Source organism: Oncorhynchus tshawytscha, linkage group LG12 (genome assembly GCF_018296145.1).
Source record: "Oncorhynchus tshawytscha isolate Ot180627B linkage group LG12, Otsh_v2.0, whole genome shotgun sequence".
NCBI lineage: Eukaryota > Metazoa > Chordata > Actinopteri > Salmoniformes > Salmonidae > Oncorhynchus > Oncorhynchus tshawytscha.
In genome coordinates this window covers 69880295-69902277 of record NC_056440.1, presented here as the reverse complement: position 1 = coordinate 69902277, position 21983 = coordinate 69880295, and the positions used below count along the sequence as shown (strand labels likewise).

Sequence of the window (21983 nt, the reverse complement as noted above, 5' to 3'; positions counted from 1 at the left end):
TTAACACCGCACCAATGTGTCGGAGGAAACACTGTGCACCTGGCAACTATAAAACGGCCATAGCCGTGGGAAATATTTGTTTTATTTCATTCTGATTTGTCAAAATAAATCTCATCAAAGTAGTGCACTGGGCCTTAATTATTCCTGTAAGAGTGAACCAAAACAGCAGTCAGCAGCACGGGAAAAAAAATTCACATCTTCCCGTGGCCATTTATATAACCTCTCTCCTAGATATAGTGTTTGTAGAGCAGGGTGGTGAGATTGTTTGTAATCAATATCAAATTAAGGCCAGCCAGTCTTTCACAGATGTGATTTCTTTATCACATTAACAAAGGGTTTATTACGCAATAATTGAAGAGCCCTTGATTACTATTGCAACACCGGGTAACACACCCACACACACTTTTCACAAAGCATTGATTGACCCTCAGTAATATCAAATCAGTCAAGACTGACCAATCTAATGTTCAAATGCAGCAGTTCATTACTGTAGCACTAGACGAAAGCTTTTAGATCAAAGGATTAAAATCCCCCCTGTGAGTCTGTGCTAGAGGTCGACCGATTAATCGGAATGGCCGATTAATTAGGGCCGATTTAAAGTTTTCATAACAAATCAGAAATCTGTCTTTTTGGGTGCCGATTTACCAATTTGTTAAATATTTTTTAGACCTTTATTTAACTAGGCATGTCAGTTAAGAACCTTAAGAACACATTCTTATTTTCAATGACGGCCTAGGAACGGTAGGTTAACTGCCTCGTTCAGGCGCAAAACTACAGATTTTCACCATGTCAGCTCAGGGGATCCAATCTTGCAACCTTACAGTTAACTAGTCCAACGCAATAACGACCTGCCTCTCTCTCATTGCACTCCACAAGGAGACTGCCTGTTACGCGAATGCAGTAAGCCAAGGTAAGTTGCTAGCTAGCATTAAACTTATCTTATAAAAAACAATCAATCATAATCACTAGTTAACTACACATGGTTGATATTACTAGATATTATCTAGCGTGTCCTGCGTTGCATATAATCTGACTGAGCATACAAGTATCTAAGTATCTGACTGAGCAGTGGTAGGCAGAAGCAGGCGCGTAAACATTCATTCAAACAGCACTTTCGTGCGTTTTGCCAGCAGCTCTTCGTTGTGCGTCAAGCATTGCGCTGTTTATGACTTCAAGCCTATCAACTCCCAAGATGAAAGTGAAGTGAAATGGCTAGCTAGTTAGCGCGCGCTAATAGCGTTTCAAACGTCACTCGCTCTGAGCCTTCTAGTATTTGTTCCCCTTGCTCTGCATGGGTACCGCTGCTTCGATGGTGGCTGTTGTTGTTGTGTTGCTGGTTCGAGCCCAGGGAGGAGCGAAGAGAGGGACGGAAGCTATACTGTTACACTGGCAATACTAAAGTTCCTATAAGAACATCTAATAGTCAAAAGGTTAATGAAATACAAATGGTATAGAGGGAAATAGTCCTACAATTCCTATAATAACTACAACCTAAAACTTCTTACCTGGGAATATTGAAGACTCACCAGCTTTCATATGTTCTCAATGTTCTGAGCAAGGAACTGAAATGTTACTTTTCTTACATAGCACATATTGCACTTTTAATTTCTTCTCCAACACTTCGTTTTTGCATTATGTAAACCAAATTGAACATGTTTCATTATTTACTTGAGGCTAAATTGATTTTATTAATGTATTATATTAAGTTAAAATAAGTGTTAATTCAGTATTGTTGTAATTGTCATTATTACAAATAAATAAATTTTTAAAAATAAATAAATAAAAAAGTTAAAAAATAAATAAAATAAATAACAATCGGCCGATTAATCGGTATCTGCTTATTTCGTCCTGCAATAAATCGGTATTGGCGTTGAAAAATCATAATCGGTCAACCTCTAGTCTGTGCACAGACTGACTTCATCCATCCCACCATACTATTTAATTCCTAGTACTAGTGTACAAGGCCCATCATTTAATCTGGTTCCACACACAGTTCATCTTCTCATTGCCCCGCCAACCCACAGTCTCTCCACAGGCGGTCCTGAGGTTTAGTCTCTAATAGAGACGGCATGTGGATTAGGCCTACTAGCCTGGTTAAAATAGACTGAACGCCGCTCATTAAATTACTATAGTGTTCTAATTCCTAAGGTCTATGACGCCGCTACACTCAGGCGCTGTAGTTTTCAGTCTGGTTTAGCCAGGCTAGTGGATTACAGCTTCACCACAAATCAAAAAATGTAATCCTCCAGTAATTCCTCCAGAGCAGCAGCAGCTGAGGGTCTTAGGGCTCTGGGTCAGGCAGACGCTGCCTGCGGGTAGGTCTGATGGCCACATCTGTCCTCATTCTGGGGCTTAACATATACAGACAGTTCACATCAGTTAAATGGTGCCTTGTAGTAAGGAGAGATGGGCTTATCGTACAAGCGTCTTTCGGTGCTTGAAAAGCACTAGGAAAAAAACATGTTTTATCACCAGGCAGAGCTGGGTTCAAATAAATGTGCATTTGAGTATTTTAAATATTTATTTGAGTTTTTTTGTGTTTTTAGCCTACTATTTGAAACTATTTTCAAATACATTATTTCAAATTACCCTAGGACCAAACAGACCAGGGTTTAAAAACTGCAATATGTAACTATTTGGGCTACCCGGACAAATTCACATAGAAATGCAAGTTCTAGATCTTTAATTCTCATTGAAAGCAAGTCTAACAAGTGGTAGATCCTGTTCTATGTGCGTTATTTCTATGCTTCCCGTTCTTAAGTTTTGTTTTTGCATCTTTTACTTTCGGCTTAGTTCAACAGCTTCAAAACAGCTGAAAATACAATATTTTGGGTTATGGAAAATATATTTCACAGAGGTTTAGATGGTACAATGATTATCTACACAATGACTGATTGTTTTGTCACAAAAGCAAATTAGGCTATTAGACTTTTAGCAACCAGGAAATAGCAGAGCGATTTCTGCATAGTGCATGTTTAAATGCATGTATTTAAATATTTGTATTTGAAAATACACTCGAATGTGTATTTCAGTATTTTCAAACACATGGCAATATTCAACTACTTATATTTTCTAAGAAAACATATTCAAATACTTCGAAATGTTTTTGAAAGTAATTGAAATACCCTAAATTGTATTTGAACCAATGATGTGCAGAAATTCAGGACTGTGGATGCTATGTAAAATGGCCAATGAGAGGCTTTGAGGCCTACGGCCACCATATTGGCACTCCCCAGAAGGAGCAGACCTCCATGGGAATGAATGGAATTCTACAGTAATTCAATAAATTACATATTTTAAAAAGCATTTCTTTGTTGTAGTAGGGTCAATAACATTAGTACCCCCAAAAAATATAATTTAAGGAATGTCATTTAGTCTTTCAAAATTGTCATGTTCACTTAATATAATTTAAAGTATGCATTAAGGTGTCTGTCAGTCATCTAGGGTTAATACATATCATTAATTTGAACCCAGGTCTGTAAAAGGGACAGGGGGTTAGGGTTTACAGGAATGCTCAGCAGCATGTAAAATACGTAGGATTGAGCAAACATTTTGTGATTTCTGACTTGTAGCATCAGCAGCAGAGGCAGTGACATGGGTGACTTGATTACAGAAAGGAGACGGACAGTAATGTCATTCAGGCATGGTGGCCTTTAAGTTGATCTCATCGGGCGTACAATGTCCTCTTTAAGATGTTCACCTGTAAGTGTTTTCTACAAGTCTTGAAAGAGGTGGTGCAGACTGCCTGTTTGCACAAATAGAAAAAGTAGTGTTCATTCTGAGCATACCGTGAAGGCCTGAGGCAGTGCTTAGAAGCTTTACTACCAGTTGATGCCAAACATGTCAGTGCATTGATGTGTGTGTGTGTGTGTGTGTGTGTGTGTTGTTTGAAAGGAGTGTGTGTAAATGGCAGCTTATGTGTGTATGCAGCATGGGAGACTTTAAAAACTTAGTGACGTGTGTAGTGGGGATTTGACAGCAGGGAGTGATCGTCGGTCACCCCATATGCCAGAGAGCCAGAACACTCAAAGCTAGCAGCTGCTTGGCCCAACTCCAGTCCTCCAGACTCAGTCATTGAGGACCAGATCAGAGAGTCTACACACCCTCCGGGCAGGGCCGCAGAGCAGGGCCAGAGGACAGGACTACAGAGGACAGGGCCAGACAGCAACGGTTAAGCATCAGCCTCACCCAGTTACTGGAATTGTGATCCCTTGCTGCTGGTGACAATAGCTACAAAAGACGACATTGGAGAGGGCAACTCTACATGTGCCTTAAGTGTAGCAGAGAGCACGCACTGTTAGGTTCTCAATTACAGCTGTGCTGCGGAGAACAACCAACCAGACAGCAGGAGTGACGCAGGAGAAGCTCAGGGACCACAGGGAGCTCTCATTACCCTCACTGCCTTCTTTGAGGACTACTGGAGTGGATGGAGCCGGGAGAAGACTAATGCCTAATGCATCCCCCTTTCCTCCCCATCCCCAATGTGCACAAGTCCTGTCATTATTGATGATTAGGGCACAGCCTCTTTGGCTGCATCTGTGTCCTTCGTTGGGGCCTGCCCAGTGAATTATCACTAAACGTCCTGATCCTAGGATGGAGTTTTGTATCTACACTAATATATCCCGATTTCCTCTCAGGTCCTGAGCCTTACACAGCTCTCAATGCATCCCTTGTCTGTGCCAGCGGGTAACCCATATGTGCAGAGCTAGGGTTACAGTTTCTTTTTAAAGCTCCTCCTGTATTCACCAAGGAATGTAACCAAAAAGGACTCAGTCTAACAACCACACAGTCAGGAATGTCTGAAGCAACCAGCACCCTTCCTGGTGGAGAGTTTCCTACTGTGGTAGAGAGTTGAGCTAAAGGAGAGGCTACTCTATAGCTGGATGTGTCTGGTGTACTAGAGACTGTGGTGGGGCTGGAGAATGGAGATGACAGCCTACTCCTCCGCCTCAACACAAGTCATTGCCAGATGCCCTTACTCAGTGTTTCTCAGCCAAAATCATACAAGTGTGAAGTGTACACTCCAAGTGTTACTGCTAGTAGTATACCATATCAACATGGTAATGACTCATTTCAGTGGTATGATCTTGACTGGGCGCTGTTAAATAACTACAGGATAGGAAACCAATGAAACATCTTTCCAGGAAATAGGCAACAGTATATCAACGAGCAACCGAGCTGACTTTAGTCAGAGGATGGAAGATAGTTCAGCCTGAACGCCACAGGAATTTCCTCCTTTCACTGGATTCCACAGCTCCATTGTCCAGAACCTTCACGGGTTCACTTACCGGCTGGTGTTAGAAAACAACAAACACACACATGCCGACTTACTTTCACTACACAGATGTGTCCAATTAAAAACTGGACGCTGACTTGAAAACGGCATAAAGAGCCATTATTCTATGCCAGGAGTATATAACTCTTACCCTATGAGGTCCAGAGCCTGCTGGTTTTCAATTCTACCTGATAATTAAATGCATACACCTGGTGTCCCAGTGCCTGATTAGAAGGGAAGAATGGGGGGGAAGCAGTGGAACAAGCTTCGAAGTCCAGATTTTAATTTGAGGGTTCTATGCCATTTAGCAGTTTCTCCTTTTTTTTTTAAAAAAAGGTATTATCCTTCTCATGGCATTAATTTACACACCAGAGCAGTAGCATACTTTACTCCACATACAGTTGTTATAGTCCTCTTTCCTAATTGTATCACCTCTCATAAGTACGGCTTGTTAGAAGTGAAAACCATGCCTACAGTAGGAGTGATGTCATGGAAAGACTGAGGTATGTAGGTACTGTATGAGTTGTAATAGCATGTGTATTTTACACACACACACCCCCCCCTTTCGCTCTCAACCACCTGTGGATTACCCGGCAGTGGTTCTGACAGCATTTAAATGCCTTTAATATAAGAACATAGAAACCCAGACAACAGCATCAAGGCAACCAAGGTTGAGGAAATTTAATTTCCCCTTTCTCGGTCTCTAATTCTCTCACTCTTTTTCCTCAGTCACACACACACACAGAGCACATTTAGGGAACTGATTAACCCCACTTATTCTTGCATTCAGAAGCAAAAAACAACAGAAACATGGTTAAGTGTTTTACAGAGTGAAAATGTCAATAAAGCCACTAATTCACATGCATAATCAGCTAACAATGGGAGAAATGGATCTCCAAATGAATCCTGATGGCTTTTTCACACTGCATCCAAGCATGTGGGTCTACTTTCGCATCAAAATAGTCTTGCCAAGGCGAACCTTAGTCAACACCGTAGTCAACCACACAGTCTCATTTCCTTAGCAACCGTGATTCATTTCCCTGACAACAGGGCAAGGACATGTTCATAAAGGGAAGCTTCAACAGCTGCAACAGTCAGTCAGCCTCAGTCTTTGACAAATGATGTTAGTGAAAGCAATGATAGATGTCATTACCGGAGCACAAAATATATAAATTAATCTGTTTTCTGGATAACTCTGTTAGAAGCAGGCTATGGTTTTGTATCCGACAAGGACCATGTCATTTTCAGTTCAGCCCTCCAACTATGTTGCAATAGGCTTAGAACTCCATAGGGTTACAATACGTTCATATATTGAAAAGGGGATCGACCATAGGCCATGGCCTTGCTGTATAGAAACAGCAAGGCCATTTCTATAGCTAAAGGTTGTGCTTTGTCAGCTGGAACAGGGTTTCCCAAACTCGGTCCTGCCCCGCCCCCCCCGCACGTTTTGGTTTTTGCCCTAGCACTACACAGCTGATTCAAATAACCAACTCATCATCAAGCTTTGATTATTTGAATCGTCTGTGTAGTGCTAGGGGGGGAAAAACGAAAAGTGCACCCAGGGTGGGCCCCAGGACCGAGTTTGGGAAACCCTGAGCTGGAAGACAGAACATACTTAGTTGGCTTGATGAGTAATGTATTACATGAAGATGTTCCAATTCACCTCTGACCTTACCTGAAATCAATGCTCAGCTCTCCACTGTCAGGTAGAGGCCAGTGCATCACATACAACTGATGACAGTCCTGGTCCTTGTGTGACTGACAGCATGATAAAGGATGATATGTGGGGTGGCGGCCACATCTAGAGGATCCAGTTGCTCGCAGGGCAAAACACAAAAGCATCCATTCGCTCACTGTGGTGCGGTCTTCTCAAAACAATAGACCAGCCAAAGTCCATCCAATCCCTGCATCCCTTCCTGCTTCCTCCAGCTTAGGGTCAGTGTGTTCCTCACTATTCAGCCAAACAGGTCCTCAACAACCTCTCTTCAAACAGAGACCCAATCATGAAAAATCAGTCATTAACTAACCGAGCACAATGAAGGTCTGTTGAACATGTTTCCAGTCTGCAACCGTCCCTCCAGCTACTGCAAACCTCTCTGTGGCAAGCAAGAAATACCCATCGGAGAGAGAGCATACAGTACACCCGAACAATAGGAACAAATCATACATTACAGTCCAGGTCCACGACACAACCTGTAAGACATAACATTGCATCATTAGAATCACCTTGTAATAATGAGAGTTAGCATCTTTTACATTAGCAATGCATTGTACTTCCATATTAGCAAAGTATTCAGATAAACACTCACCAAACCAAGGACAGCACCCTCTAACACTCTGTTCCAATAGGACAGTAATGGCGATGAAGTCACCCCACTTATTCATACTTATTTGTTCCAACTCAAAATGCCAACTCTGACTAATCCCCAAATGGCATTGTCTTTGATAAAAAGGACACCCAGCTAAAATACTGTCGCTAGGTGAGCTGTGAAAAGCTTGGCATCGTCAAATGGCACTTATCCAGTTAGGGTGCTGTCATAGGCATAACACAATGTCCTTGAGCCGCAAGCATAAAGAACGCAAAAAAATAACAGGATCGAAAAAGAGAATAACACCCACACACAATCATACGCTAGGCAGAAACACGCACACAGTGTAAACGCACACATTGACTCTGTCTACTTACACACATGCATCGAGTTGTGATCTCTAGAGCATATGCAGAAGTATTTGTAGCTAATTGCAAACACAAGCACACAGACTGTGGACTTTTATCCATCCCAACATCTAGGGAGTGTGAGTTCACGTTGGAATGTTTTATTGCCCAGCCCCATGATGGTGGATTCTGATGAGTGGTTTCACAAGGGCTACCAGTGGTTTCCTGGAAATGGAACAATTAACTGGACAATAACGTGAAGAGCACTTTCTCTAAGCACCACATCACTATAACACCCATCCACTTCAAACAGGAGAAACAAATGAGCCCTTGCAACAAAGACCCATTTATGTTACTTTACAAAAATTATGATATGGTCAAATATCACATTTTTGGAATGTGTTTACCACATAAAGTCTCATTATTGAAAGACTGAAAGAGAAATGTGACGACACAATTATGTATGCAAGTTTTTAATTTCATACCTCCTTGCCATACTTCTTATAATGATTCATCAAGTCTATAATTATTTTTTATAAATGCACATATGGTTTTTAGTCTATAGGATTCAAATAGGCCAATACGCCCCCAAGGCAGTCTCACTTAGTCTTCTCAGCTCTTCAGAAGAGACTGCCGGTGCTCAGAACTGCAGCCCGGGACAGAGAGGCTCAAGGTAATACTAGCTGGATGAAATCTGTATATACTGCTATACTGCATATTTCAATGCTACACACTGACATCCAAACATCTTGGAGCTTAAAACAAGCATTTTGATGCACCTGCGATAGCATCTGCAAATCTGTGTACACAACAAATAAACTTTAATTTGATATTTTTTGGTAAAAACATTGAAGCCTATTGGAAAAGAAAAACCTGCACATGCAAACTAATCTGGTCATGACTTGTTTGAAAGTGTTGAAAGAAAGCACATCCTTAGACTGTGGGTCTACTTTAGGGGAATTTAACTAATCTACAATGCCGTCGGAAAATATTCAGACTCCTTGAATTATCCACATTTTGTTACGTTACAGCCTTATTCTAAAATGTATTCAATTGTTTTTTCCTCCCTCATCAGGGTAGCCTAGTGGTTAGAGCGTTGGTCTAGTTCAAACCCCCGAGCTGACAAGGTACAAATCTGTCGTTCTGCCCCTGAACAGGCAGTTAACCCACTGTTCCTAGGCCGTCATTGAAAATAAGAATTTGTTCTTAACTGACTTGCCTAGTTAAATAAAGTAAAATAAATTAATAAAAAATGTATCTACACACAATACCCCATAATGACAAAGCAAAAACAGGTTTAGACATTTTTGCTAAAAAAACTGAAATATCACATTTACACAAGTATTCAGTCCTTTGTTGAAGCAATTTTGGCAGCAAACACAGCATTGAGTCTTCTTGGGTATGACGCTACAAGCTTGGCACATCTGTATTTGGGGAGTTTCTCCCATTCTTCTCTGCAGATCCTTTCAATCTCTGTCAGGTTGGATGGGAAGCGTTGCTGCACAGCTATTTTCAGGTCTCTCCGGTGATGTTCGATCAATTTCAAGTACGGGCTCTGGCTAGGCCACTCAAGGACAATCAGAGACTTGTCCCGAAGCCACTCCTGCGTTGTCTTGGCTGTGTGCTTAGGGTCGTTGTCCTATTGGAAGGTGAACCCTTGCCCCAGTCTGAGGTCCTGAGCACTCTGGAGCAGGTTCATCAAGGATCTCTCTGTACTTTGCTCCGTTCATCTTTCCCTCGATCCTGACTAGTCTCCCGGCCCCTGCTGCTGAAAAACATCCCCACAGCATGATGCTACCACCACCATGCATCACCGTAGGGATGGTGCCAGATTTCCTCCAGACGTGACACTTGGCTTTCAGGCCAAAGAGTTTAATCTTGGTTTCATCAGGCCAGAGAATCTTGTTTCTCATTGTCTGAGTCTTGAGGTGCCTTTTGGCAAACTCTAAGCGGGCTGTTATATGCCTTTTACTGAAGAGTGGCTTCCATCTTGCCACTATACCATAAAGGCCTGACTGGTGGAGTGCTGCAGAGATGGTTGTCCTTCTGGGAGGTTCTCCCATCTCCTCAGAGGAACTCGAGCGCGATGTCATAGTGACCATCGGGTTCTTGGTCACCTCCCTGATTAAGGGCCTCCTCCCCCGATTGATCAGTTTGGCCGGGCAGCCAGCTCTAGGTAGTCTTGGTGGTTACAAACTACTTCCACAGTAAGAATGATGGAGGCCACGGTGTTCTTGGGGACCCTCAATGCTAAAAAAAACAATTGGTACCCTTCCCAAGATCTGTGCCCCGATACAATCCTGTCTCTGAGCTCTAAATCAAATCAAATTTTATTTGTCACATACACATGGTTAGCAGATGTTAATGCGAGTGTAGCGAAATGCTTGTGCTTCTAGTTCCGACAATGCAGTAATAACCAACAAGTAATCGAACTAACAATTCCAAAACTACTGTCTTATACACAGTGTAAGGGGATAAATATGTACATAAGGATATATGAATGAGTGATGGTACAGAGCAGCATAGGCAAGATACAGTAGCTGATATCGAGTACAGTATATACATATGAGATGAGTATGTAAACAAAGTGGCATAGTTAGTGGCTAGTGATACATGTATTACATAGGATGCAGTCGATGATATAGAGTACAGTATATACGTATGCATATGAGATGAATAATGTAGGGTAAGTAACATTATATAAGGTAGCATTGTTTAAAGTGGCTAGTGATAGATTTACATCATTTCCCATCAATTCCCATTATTAAAGTGGCTGGAGTTGAATCAGTGTCAGTGTCAGTGTGTTGGCAGCAGCCACTCAATGTTAGTGGTGGCTGTTTAACAGTCTGATGGCCTTGAGATAGAAGCTGTTTTTCAGTCTCTCGGTCCCAGCTTTGATGCACCTGTACTGACCTCGCCTTCTGGATGATAGCGGGGTGAACAAGCAGTGGCTCGGGTGGTTGATGTCCTTGATGATCTTTATGGCCTTCCTGTAACATTGGGTGGTGTAGGTGTCCTGGAGGGCAGGTAGTTTGCCCCCGGTGATGCGTTGTGCAGACCTCACTACCCTCTGGAGAGCCTTACGGTTGTGGGCGGAGCAGTTGCCGTACCAGGCGGTGATACAGCCCGCCAGGATGCTCTCGATTGTGCATCTGTAGAAGTTTGTGAGTGCTTTTGGTGACAAGCCGAATTTCTTCAGCCTCCTGAGGTTGAAGAGGCGCTGCTGCGCCTTCTTCACGATGCTGTCTGTGTGAGTGGACCAATTCAGTTTGTCTGTGATGTGTACGCCGAGGAACTTAAAACTTGCTACCCTCTCCACTACTGTTCCATCGATGTGGATCGGGGGGTGTTCCCTCTGCTGTTTCCTGAAGTCCACAGTCATCTCCTTAGTTTTGTTGACGTTGAGTGTGAGGTTATTTTCCTGACACCACACTCCGAGGGCCTTCACCTCCTCCCCGTAGGCAGTCTCGTCGTTGTTGGTAATCAAGCCTACCACTGTTGTGTCGTCCGCAAACTTGATGATTGAGTTGGAGGCGTGCGTGGCCACGCAGTCGTGGGTGAACAGGGAGTACAGGAGAGGGCTCAGAACGCACCCTTGTGGGGCCCCAGTGTTGAGGATCAGCGGGGTGGAGATGTTCTTGCCTACCCTCACCACATGGGGGCGGCCCGTCAGGAAGTCCAGTACCCAGTTGCACAGGGCGGGGTCGAGACCCAGGGTCTCGAGCTTGATGACGAGCTTGGAGGGTACTATGGTGTTGAATGCCGAGCTGTAGTCGATGAACAGCATTCTCATATAGGTATTCCTCTTGTCCAGATGGGTTAGGGCAGTGTGGTTGAGATTGCATCGTCTGTGGACCTATTTGGGCGGTAAGCAAATTGGAGTGGGTCTAGGGTGTCAGGTAGGGTGGAGGTGATATGGTCCTTGACTAGTCTCTCAAAGCACTTCATGATGACGGAAGTGAGTGCTACGGGGCGGTAGTCGTTTAGCTCAGTTACCTTAGCTTTCTTGGGGACAGGAACAATGGTGGCCCTCTTGAAGCAAGTGGGAACAGCAGACTGGTATAGGGATTGATTGAATATGTCCGTAAACACACCGGCCAGCTGGTCTGCGCATGCTCTGAGGGCGCGGCTGGGGATGCCGTCTGGGCCTGCAGGCTTGCGAGGGTTAACACGTTTAAATGTCTTACTCACCTCGGCTGCAGTGAAGGAGAGTCCGCATGTTTTCGTTGCAGGCCGTGTCAGTGGCACTGTATTGTCCTCAAAGCGGGCAAAAAAGTTATTTAGTCTGCCTGGGAGCAAGACATCCTGGTCCGTGACTGGACTGGATTTCTTCTTGTAGTCCGTGATTGACTGTAGCCCCTGCCACATGCCTCTTGTGTCTGAGCCGTTGAATTGAGATTCTACTTTGTCTCTGTACTGACGCTTAGCTTGTTTGATAGCCTTGCGGAGGGAATAGCTGCACTGTTTGTATTCGGTCATGTTACCAGTCACCTTGCCCTGATTAAAAGCAGTGGTTCGCGCTTTCAGTTTCACGCGAATGCTGCAGTCAATCCACGGTTTCTGGTTAGGGAATGTTTTAATCGTTGCTATGGGAACGACATCTTCAACGCACGTTCTAATGAACTCGCACACCGAATCAGCGTATTCGTCAATATTGTTAACTACGGACAATTCCTTCGACCTCATGGCTTGGTTTTTGCTCTGACACTCACTGTCAACTGTGGGACCTGAAATATATATATATATCCTTTATTTAACCAGGTAGGCTAGTTGAGAACAAGTTCTCATTTACAACTGCGACCTGGCCAAGATAAAGCATAGCAGTGTGAACAGACAACACAGAGTTACACATGGAGTAAACAATAAACAAGAACAAGTCAATAACACAGTAGAAAAAAGAAAGAAAAAAAGAGTCTATATACATTGTGTGCAAAAGGCATGAGGAGGTAGGCGAATAATTACAATTTAGCAGATTAACACTGGAGTGATACATGATCAGATGGTCATGTGCAGGTAGAGATACTGGTGTGCAAAAGAGCAGAAAAGTAAATAAATAAAAACAGTATGGGGATGAGGTAGGTAAATTGGGTGGGCTATTTACCGATGGACTATGTACAGCTGCAGCGATCGGTTAGAAGTGTGTGCCTTTCCAAATCATGTCCAATCAATTGAATTTACCACAAGTGGACTCCAATCGAGTTGTAGAAACATCAAGGACGACCAATGGAAACAGGATGCCAAACAGGACTTAGTTTTTCACAATCCCTGACATTTAATCTTCGTACAAATTCCCTGTTTTAAGTCAGTTAGGATCCCCACTTTATTTTAAGAATGTGAAATGTCAGAATAATAGTAGAGAGAATGATTTATTTCAGCTTTTATTTATTTCATCACATTCGCAGTGGGTCAGAAGTTTACATTCACTCACTGAGTATTTGGTAGCATTGCCTTTAAATTGTTTAACTTGGGTCAAACGTTTTGGGTAGCCTTCCACAAGCTTCCCACAATAAATTAGGTACATTTTGGCCCATTCCTCCTGACAGAGCTGGTGTAACTGAGTCAGGTTTGTAGATCTCCTTGCTTGCACACGCCTTTTCAGTTCTGCTCACAAATGTTCTATAGGATTGAGGTCAGGGCTTTGTGATGGCCACTCCAATACCTTGACTTTGTTGTCCTTAAGCCACAACTTTGGAAGTATGTTTGGAGTCATTGTCCATTTGGAAGACCCATTTGCGACCAAGCTTGAACTTCCTGACTGATGTCTTGAGATGTTGCTTCAATATATCCACATAATTTTCCTACCTCATGATGCCATCTATTTTGTGAACTGCACCAGTCCCTCCTGCAGCAAAGCACCCCCACAACAGGATGCTGCCACCCCGTGCTTCATGATTGGGATGGTGTTCTTTGGCTTGCAAGCATCCACCTTTCTCCTCCAAACATAACGATGGTCATTATGACCAAACAGTTCTATTTTTGTTTCATCAGACCAGAGGAAATTTCTCCAAAAAGTACAATCTTTGTCCCAATGTGCAGTTGCAAACCGTAGTCTTTTTTAATTATGGTTTTGGAGCAGTGGCTTCTTCATTGCGGAGCGGCCTTTCAGGTTGTCGATAGAGGGCTTGTTTTACTGTGGAAAAATATACTTTTGTACCCGTTTCCTCCAGCATCTTCAAAAGGTGCTTTGCTGTTGTTCTGGGATTGATTTGCACTTTTCGCAACAAAGTGCGTTCATCTCTAGGAGACAGAACACGTCTCCTTCCTGAGCGGCATGACGGCTGCGTGGTCCCATGGTGTTTATACTTGCGTACTATTGTTTGTACAGATGAACGTGGTATCTTCAGGCATTTGGAAATTGCTCCCAAGGATGAACCAGACTTGTGGAGGTCTACAATTTTCCCATGATGTCAGGCAAAGAGGCACTGAATTTGAAGGTTGGCCTTGAAATACATCCACAGGTACACCTTCAATTGACTCAAATTATGTCAATTAGCCTATCAGAAGCTTCTAAAGCCAAAACGTAATTTTCTGGAATTTTCCAAGCTGTTTAAAGGCAGTCAACTAAGTGTATGTAAACTTCTGACCCCCTGGAATTGTGATACAGTGAATTATAAATTAAATAATCTGTCTGTAAACAATTGTTGGAAACATTACTTGTGTCATGCACAAAGTAGATGTCCTATCAGACTTCCCAAAACTATATTTGTTAACAAGAAATGTGTGGAGTGGTTGAAAAACGAGTTTTAATGACGCCAACCTAAGTGTATGTAAACTTCCAACTTCAACTGTATGTAAGTAAATAAGGTATTTCTGTTTTTATGTTTAATACATTTGCAGAAATGTCTAAAAACCTGTTTTCACTTTGTCATGATGGAGTATTCTGTGTAGATTGCTAAGGATTTTTATTTATTTCATCCATTTTAAAATAAGGCTGTAACGTATCATAATGTGGAAAAAGTCTAGGGGTTTAAATACTTTCTGAAGGCACTGTAAACTGAACTATAACCGCAACATGCACACAATTTCAGAGATTTTGCTGAGTTGCAGTTCATAGAAGGAAATCAATCAAATTAAATAACCATAGATTAGGGCCTAATGAATTTTTCACATGACTGGGCAAGGGCACAGCCATAGGTGGGCATAGGCCCACCCACTTGAGAGCCAGGCCCAGCTAATCAGACTGAGTGTTTCTACATAAAAGGGCTTTATTACAAACAGAAATGCACCATAGTAGAGAAATTAACATTACATTCTCTGGAAACATCTCTGGTGGACATTCCTGCAGTCAACATGCCAATTGCATGCTCCCTCAAAACTTGAAACATCTGTGGCATTGTGTTGCATGACAAAACTAGAGTGGCCTTTAATTGTCCCCAGCACAATGTGCTCCTGTGTAATGATCATGCTGTTTAATAAGATTCTCTATATGCCACACCTGTCTGGTGGGTGGATTATCTTGGCAAAGGAGAAATGCTCACTAACAGGGATGTAAACAAATATGTGCACAAAATTAGAGAAATATGCTTTTTATGCATATGGAACATTTCTGGGATCTTTTATTTCAGCTCATGAAACACGGGACCAACACTTTATATTTTTGTTCAGTGTACTGCCAATGTCCTTTCGAGGAAATCTAACTCAATATTATTGACAGACTCAGAAAGTTTAGTCATTTTTGACAGTAAAAAGACCACATAACAAGTCTGTCCTGAGGTAAACTAATGAGTCACAGCTCCCTCAGACTTGTCCATCAGCGTGTGAGAGAACAGAGATGACATTCAGACAAAGGCTGGTGCCTGACATTCCTCCATTACATGACACTCAGCAACTCCTTATAAACAGACTTCTCGTATGGATCCAGGCAATTAGCCAGACCACCTGGTCAGAGGTTAGTCCTAGGGTCTGTACCTAGGGTCTGTTTTGTTCACATCAAGAGATGTTGTCAACAACTTTTCATTTGACATGGGGGAAATTAGCCTGTTTGATTTGGGTTTGGTGTGGTGGTGATTAGTGCACTCATCAATGATTATCCAAGTTGACTACTGGAGTCACAGGGAAAATCATATGACAACCAAACTTAGCTACCATACCCCCGTACTGCACAACCTAAGCATATGCTGGGAATAGTGGAAGGAGGTCAAGCCTTCCATCTAGTTTCCCTCCTCGATGTTGCAACAATAACATCCAGTAATTCTCCAACAATTACATCCAGTAGTTCTCCAATCTGCTAACAGTGGTCTGGTAATCATCATTTAAATGAGGTGTGAAGACTGCCTGCCTGGCTGGCTACTAAGGCTGGGTAGGTAGTGGCACACCTCACAAAAGGCAGCACACAACCAAACACTGCTGACTGCAGGTGTTCTAGGCTGTAATAAGAGTGTCATTGACTGTAGAGTAGCTGACTGAGGAAGAGAGGTAGTAAGACTTGAATCATTATAGAGTAGCAGACTAGAGGCTCAGTCTGTCCTGATACAACAACAACTGTGATAATGGCAGGCTGAGTCAGACAGACAGCCAACTGTCTGTTGTGTCCTGACTCTTGGCTGAGCAATATCCTAGTCAGTGTGCCAGCTCACAGTATGCCAGTAATGATACAATTATTAAACAAATGTTTGCAATGGGTCCCATGTGGCTAAGTTGGTAGAGCATGGAGCTTGCAAAGCCAGGGTTGTGGGTTTGATTCCCACAGGGGACCAGTACAAAAAATGAATGCACTAACTACTTACTGAAAGTAGCTCTGGATAAGAGCATCTGGTAAAATGAACAAAATGTTTTCATAATATACAGTGTTATTGTTAGCTGTACTAATTTGTATATAAAAGGGCATACCTTCAAATCTAAATAAAACAAATAACACTTGATGTACATAATGATACGGGAACTTCAACAGGTCAACAGTGACGTGTTTTGACCTAATGGTAATGTGATTGTTTCCATTAAATCAACGGCAACCCTCCCACAGAACACATTACATTAGTGCATGGCTGTGACAAAGGTAAATTGTCAAGTTGGGCCTTTTAGAACAGAGGAGTTAAGAACAGCCTAAGGTTAGTATGTAGATGATCATATAGAATGGTCTCTTATCCTTTAGCTGCTTCGGAGGAACTTTGCAATAATGTCGTCCTCATGCCCATCTTTTTCAGGGGGTAAACTTCCTATGCTTACAGAACACAAAAGAGGCGGATATCCTGGGAGTGACAACAGGGGGACTTCACCCAAAAGGTCATGTCCACCCAATGCTCCTTTGACCTCAGAGCTATGTTGAAGGGAACAGGTATGGAGAACACGACTTGCCAAGCGGCACACAGCAAATAGATCAAACACATTCTGCGTTAAAGCATTCAACAGCAATGGAAAGCTAAATGCACAGTTATAGCCTACATCCAACCCCCTCCTAAATCATTTTTTACAACCAGACATAACATAATAGAGAGGAATAAATCCTCTACCAAAGCAACAATACATCTGCTACATAAATGTCATTACTCACCTAGAAACTGTGTTTTGACTGAATAAACTCATTGTTTTAGTCAATTTTCATATCTCACTGAGAGTGCATAACATTTGTCAGTCTGTGTTGCATGCATACAGTATGATCATGATGGGTGGGTGGTTGTGGTGAGGGCTGTGGTACAGCAGGATTAGTAGAAGGCCTTGGCTGGAGGCCCTGCAGTCAAGGTTAATTAGTCAGATTAGTCCTCATTGTGTGTTCCCAGGGATTAGCACACTGGCCACACTGAAGCCTCCTCATGTCAACCAGGGAGAGGGGGGGAGGGCTTTGGTGGGGGGCACAAATTCTTCCCCAGGAGATAGAGGAAGGAAGTCTTTAGCACTAGGGAGATGTAGATCTGTCTGGACCCCACCAAAAACACAGCGATAAGAGAGAGGATCAGGCTGGGGCCAGCCAAATCATCATCATGCCAGTATCTGCTCTGAGGCTGAACTTTCATTATTTTATAAATTGAAACACACAAAGTAAACTCTCTGTGAAACACTGATGTACGGAAGCAGAGGGAACACTAAAGCAAATGGAGCATTTGAAACACTCAGGGGTTCCAGGAGGTGGAGGAGCAGCACTAGTCATCCACACAGGAGAGCTAGTAGGGGAGTGTGTGTGTACATGTTCCACTACGCGGGGGTGGCTCTGACAGATTGTGGCGACCCCCGTTCTCAAGAGACACTGCAAACAGACACTTTCACTTCCTGTTGTAACTGCCTGTATATCTTCACTGTCTGTACTGTCTTTACCACCAATGGTAAGATGTTGAATTCAACATGGCGCTGCATACAGCATGTTCCTCATCGTGTCTTCACCCATACTGTAGGTTCCATGACCCAGTTGAATATATTTCTTCCTCCGATCCAGTGGATTCAACAGCTAAACTGTTGAATATATTTATTCCCCTTTAAAATCAGGCCCCTAAAAGTTAAGGATTTTAGGGAAGTTAATAATTGCTGAAAAATCAGAATATTTGCCTGCAATATGGTCCGACATGCAAACAAACAGGGTCAGACAGAGCCATATAGGACAAACACCCCACGATGTAGGAAAAACAACTCAGGCAAAACAATGATTAGAGATTCAACACAAAACTCTCAATGAGGATGGAGAACCTGGCATCTGTCCAGCCAGTGTAGTACTAAGGCCTGCTCTGCTCCGTCCCAACTCGTCAAACTGTCAAATCTATCAAAGTACCAGCCTTTCCATAACTACCGCAGAGCAGTAGAGAACACATTACTGAGAGAACACAATAGATGATTACAAAATCAATGGAAAACGTTAAAACACTTCACTGTTTAGACTGATCTGACTGCTCTACTACGAGGACACTAAACACTGACTCACAGATCCATGAGCAGCAGGCCCCTGCCTCAATGTGTCTGTCTGTATGCATTTAGTTCTGCTACTGGCAGGTGCATACATTTCTCCACTGAGTCAAAATGACAATGGGTTAGTGATGTAATCAGCCAAATGATACACATAGCATATGCAAAGCCCAATGTATGCACTGGTGACATCTATATGCAGATGGTTCTTCTATGCTAGCGCAGACGGAGCTGTTTGACATAAGAGATATTGAAATGGCATCAATAAGCCCAGAACACGACTTGCCAAGCGGCACACTACAAATAAATCACTTTTTACAACCAGACATAACATAGAGAGGAATAAATCCTCTACCAAAACAACAATACGTCTGCTACATAAATGTCATTACTCACCTAAAAACTGTGTTTTGAATAAATCAACTCATTGTTTTAGTCAACACGCAGTTTTATATTATATGCAATTCACCACACAAGGGAAATGATGCGGACTGAGGATGGTGCTGTTGGGGTAGTGCCAATGCCCCATTCTGACCCAAGTTGAAGGCACTACAGTCTGCAGTGGCCAGCTGTTACACCCAGCTGTGTGGCAAAGGATGAGACACGTTCACTGTAACTTGCATAAGCTTGTTTAAATCCACATTCATGCATAGCCATTATTGTTTTTTTCCAATTGAATTACATGGGGAAAAAATATGTCAGCGCTCCTTATTGTTTACCGAATAAGATTGCATTGATTGCATGATGATAGCAGCATCCATGCTGTCCATAACCTGAACAGTATATTGTTCTTTAAGATTTTATATAACAGGTAAACACCCATTTTGCTCTTTACCTGTGAAATCACCACTGAAGGTCAAGCCAATAACCATTCCTCACAAATCGAAAGCTCTTGTAGACCAGACTATTTGATCTGCGCTGAGTTCATTACTGGTCTGTCTGCTACAGTGACAGTTCATCAGAGCACAAACAAAGAGATGACTAGCCCGGTTTCTAGACCAAGCATGTTACCGGTATTGCAAGGCTGATTAGCTAGGATAAACAGGTGTGAAACACAGACTGAACGTGCAACGCGAGAACAACATGGAATCCATATTTGGTTTTGCTTTGGGAGGAAGGGCTGGTAGCGTCTAACAATTGGATTTCATTATTTCCTGGGCACCGTTCGCCGATGCATTCCGAATCAGAACTCTGACCAAAGCGTTGCCAAACAGGCACATGTCGGTAAACGCGTCACACAGTGGTATAGTGTTCTACTGCTAGTCCGAGATACATACTCGATCTAGAAACTTGGGTTAGGAAATGCCCAATTTATGCCCCCAGTAAATGTAATCTTTAAACTAGGCTCTTTTCCAGAAAAATAAACCTTGCTCAATCTCACGAATACAATTTTTGGTAGCCTACTAAGAGGGAGAACCTCAGATGTTATTTTTCATTCTTTCAACAATTTTTGAGTCAAATACAGTAATACTCTCCGATTTGGAGGCCATAAGGGGCAAATCAATGCACACCACTCACTGTATTTCTAATTGTAACATATGGTATTATTATGTGACGAAACACACGAGGCTTTCAGATTCCCTGTTTTTGTAGGGAATAAGCAGAAGATTCATCCTGTTTATCTCCCATGGGCAGACCACTGAGAAACAAAGGAAACCTGATTAGCTGAAAGGGTAAATATCAGGGGATAAACCCTTGAAATAATATTCTTAGAGATACAGCTGCATATTTAAAAACATAACCTTTATTATTTCTTAATGGGATCGTTTTTAGATGGACATGTCACAGACACTACAGATCTGGTTCTCTATATTTGGATAAATATGCCTATAATTATTATTATATAGGCTACCATTGTGCAGATCAGAAACTGATTGTAGGTTGAGTAGATGTGTACTTAGGCAAATCTTTTTTGTAATGCGCTACAATACAAAAAGGTAGGTCCCCACTTATTTAAGAGGACAAGGTAAAGTTGATTCAACGGTCTTCAAACGAGATACACTTTTATTAGTTTCTGTTTGTTAGACCAGGCCTGCCCAATTCCGGTGCTGGGGCCCGAAAAACTTCTGTTTTTTGTTTCTACCTGGTAGTTAAATTGTACTCAGCTGGTGTCCCAGGTCTGAATGAGTCCATGATTGGGAGGATAAAAACTAGAAGTGTTTCGGCCCATTAAGGCCGGAATTGGGCAGCCCTGCACGAGACCGACTGGTTACCCCCTACAATGGACTACCTCTCTACTTACGTAAAGCGAAGGTGAGACTGCGATATGTAGTGGGATTCGTAGGCTACATTAAAACCAACATTGTAACACGGATAGACAACATACTTTGAAATGTGCAACTATTTACACTGGGGTAGCGCACCACAAAGATACAATTCCTCTCAGTAGTTTACATCGTATTAACACTAGCGCAAACCCAAATTAAGAATGCGTTTTACCTGTTGTAGGCAAACGTATACCGGTTGTCTCCAAATATAGAATGAACGTATTCTAGAGACGAGTTCGTGGTGGACGAATTATTCTCTTGTCCACTCTGCAAGTTTACTTCCCCCGCGAGCGAAATGTTCTCTGGGTCCCGGTGTGCATTCTGCGTGCGCTCTTGAGGACTTGCTTTTGAATGCGGAAAAGATGTTCATCAAGTAGCTACGGTGTACTCACACCCACATTTAAGAGTGAACAGAAGATAGTTATCGGTTTTGCCAAAGCCATTCCACTCTCATGTATTAACTGATTGTTTGGCGTTTATGAGTTGGACAATTATGTAACAACTGGGGGGATATCAATCAAATCCGTCTCACTGTGTGAAATACAGCTCATCATGGTAGTGAGGGATATCTACTGCCAGTCTATATAGCAGCATTGCACTTTGTCTTCTGTGCTCTGTGAACACTTTCCCAATAAAATAAATCTACTTAAACCACTAGATAAAGAAAGCAACACCTATCAGGGTAGACACGTCCTGTGTTTATACAGGCAAACCCAGTTAACCCCCCCTCCACACACTAATTGGCCTTGTGACAAATCATCTTTTCACATCAATATTTTTTTCAATTATGATCAGATTAGTGAACAAACTATCAGAATTGTGCTGCCTGTGTAAACGCAGCCTACATGTCTCCCCAGATTGGTGTTGCTTGCATGATTTTGTCTTTACAGCTATTCCGTTACCCTTCCTCCCTGTTAGGGTGCAGGAATGACACCAGGGAGCAGCAATATACCTTAAA

The 21983-nt window shown here is 42.5% G+C and overlaps 1 protein-coding gene across 4 annotated transcripts in view; it reads right to left on the bottom strand.

The window, feature by feature from the left end:
• LOC112249333 (adenylate cyclase type 2) overlaps positions 1-21387 on the bottom strand; it is a 75198-nt gene extending 53811 nt beyond the window's left edge. For 2 of the 4 annotated variants that reach the window (XM_024419184.2, XM_042331007.1), the window contains exon 1: positions 21198-21387. The gene's annotated coding sequence lies outside the window, so the exon portion shown is untranslated. Of the gene's footprint in view, positions 1-6950; positions 7469-7584; positions 7972-21197 lie in introns of those variants that run through there. The other 2 variants (XM_042331005.1, XM_042331006.1) reach the window with 2 other exon arrangements.
• Between the last annotated feature and the right edge of the window lie 596 nt (positions 21388-21983).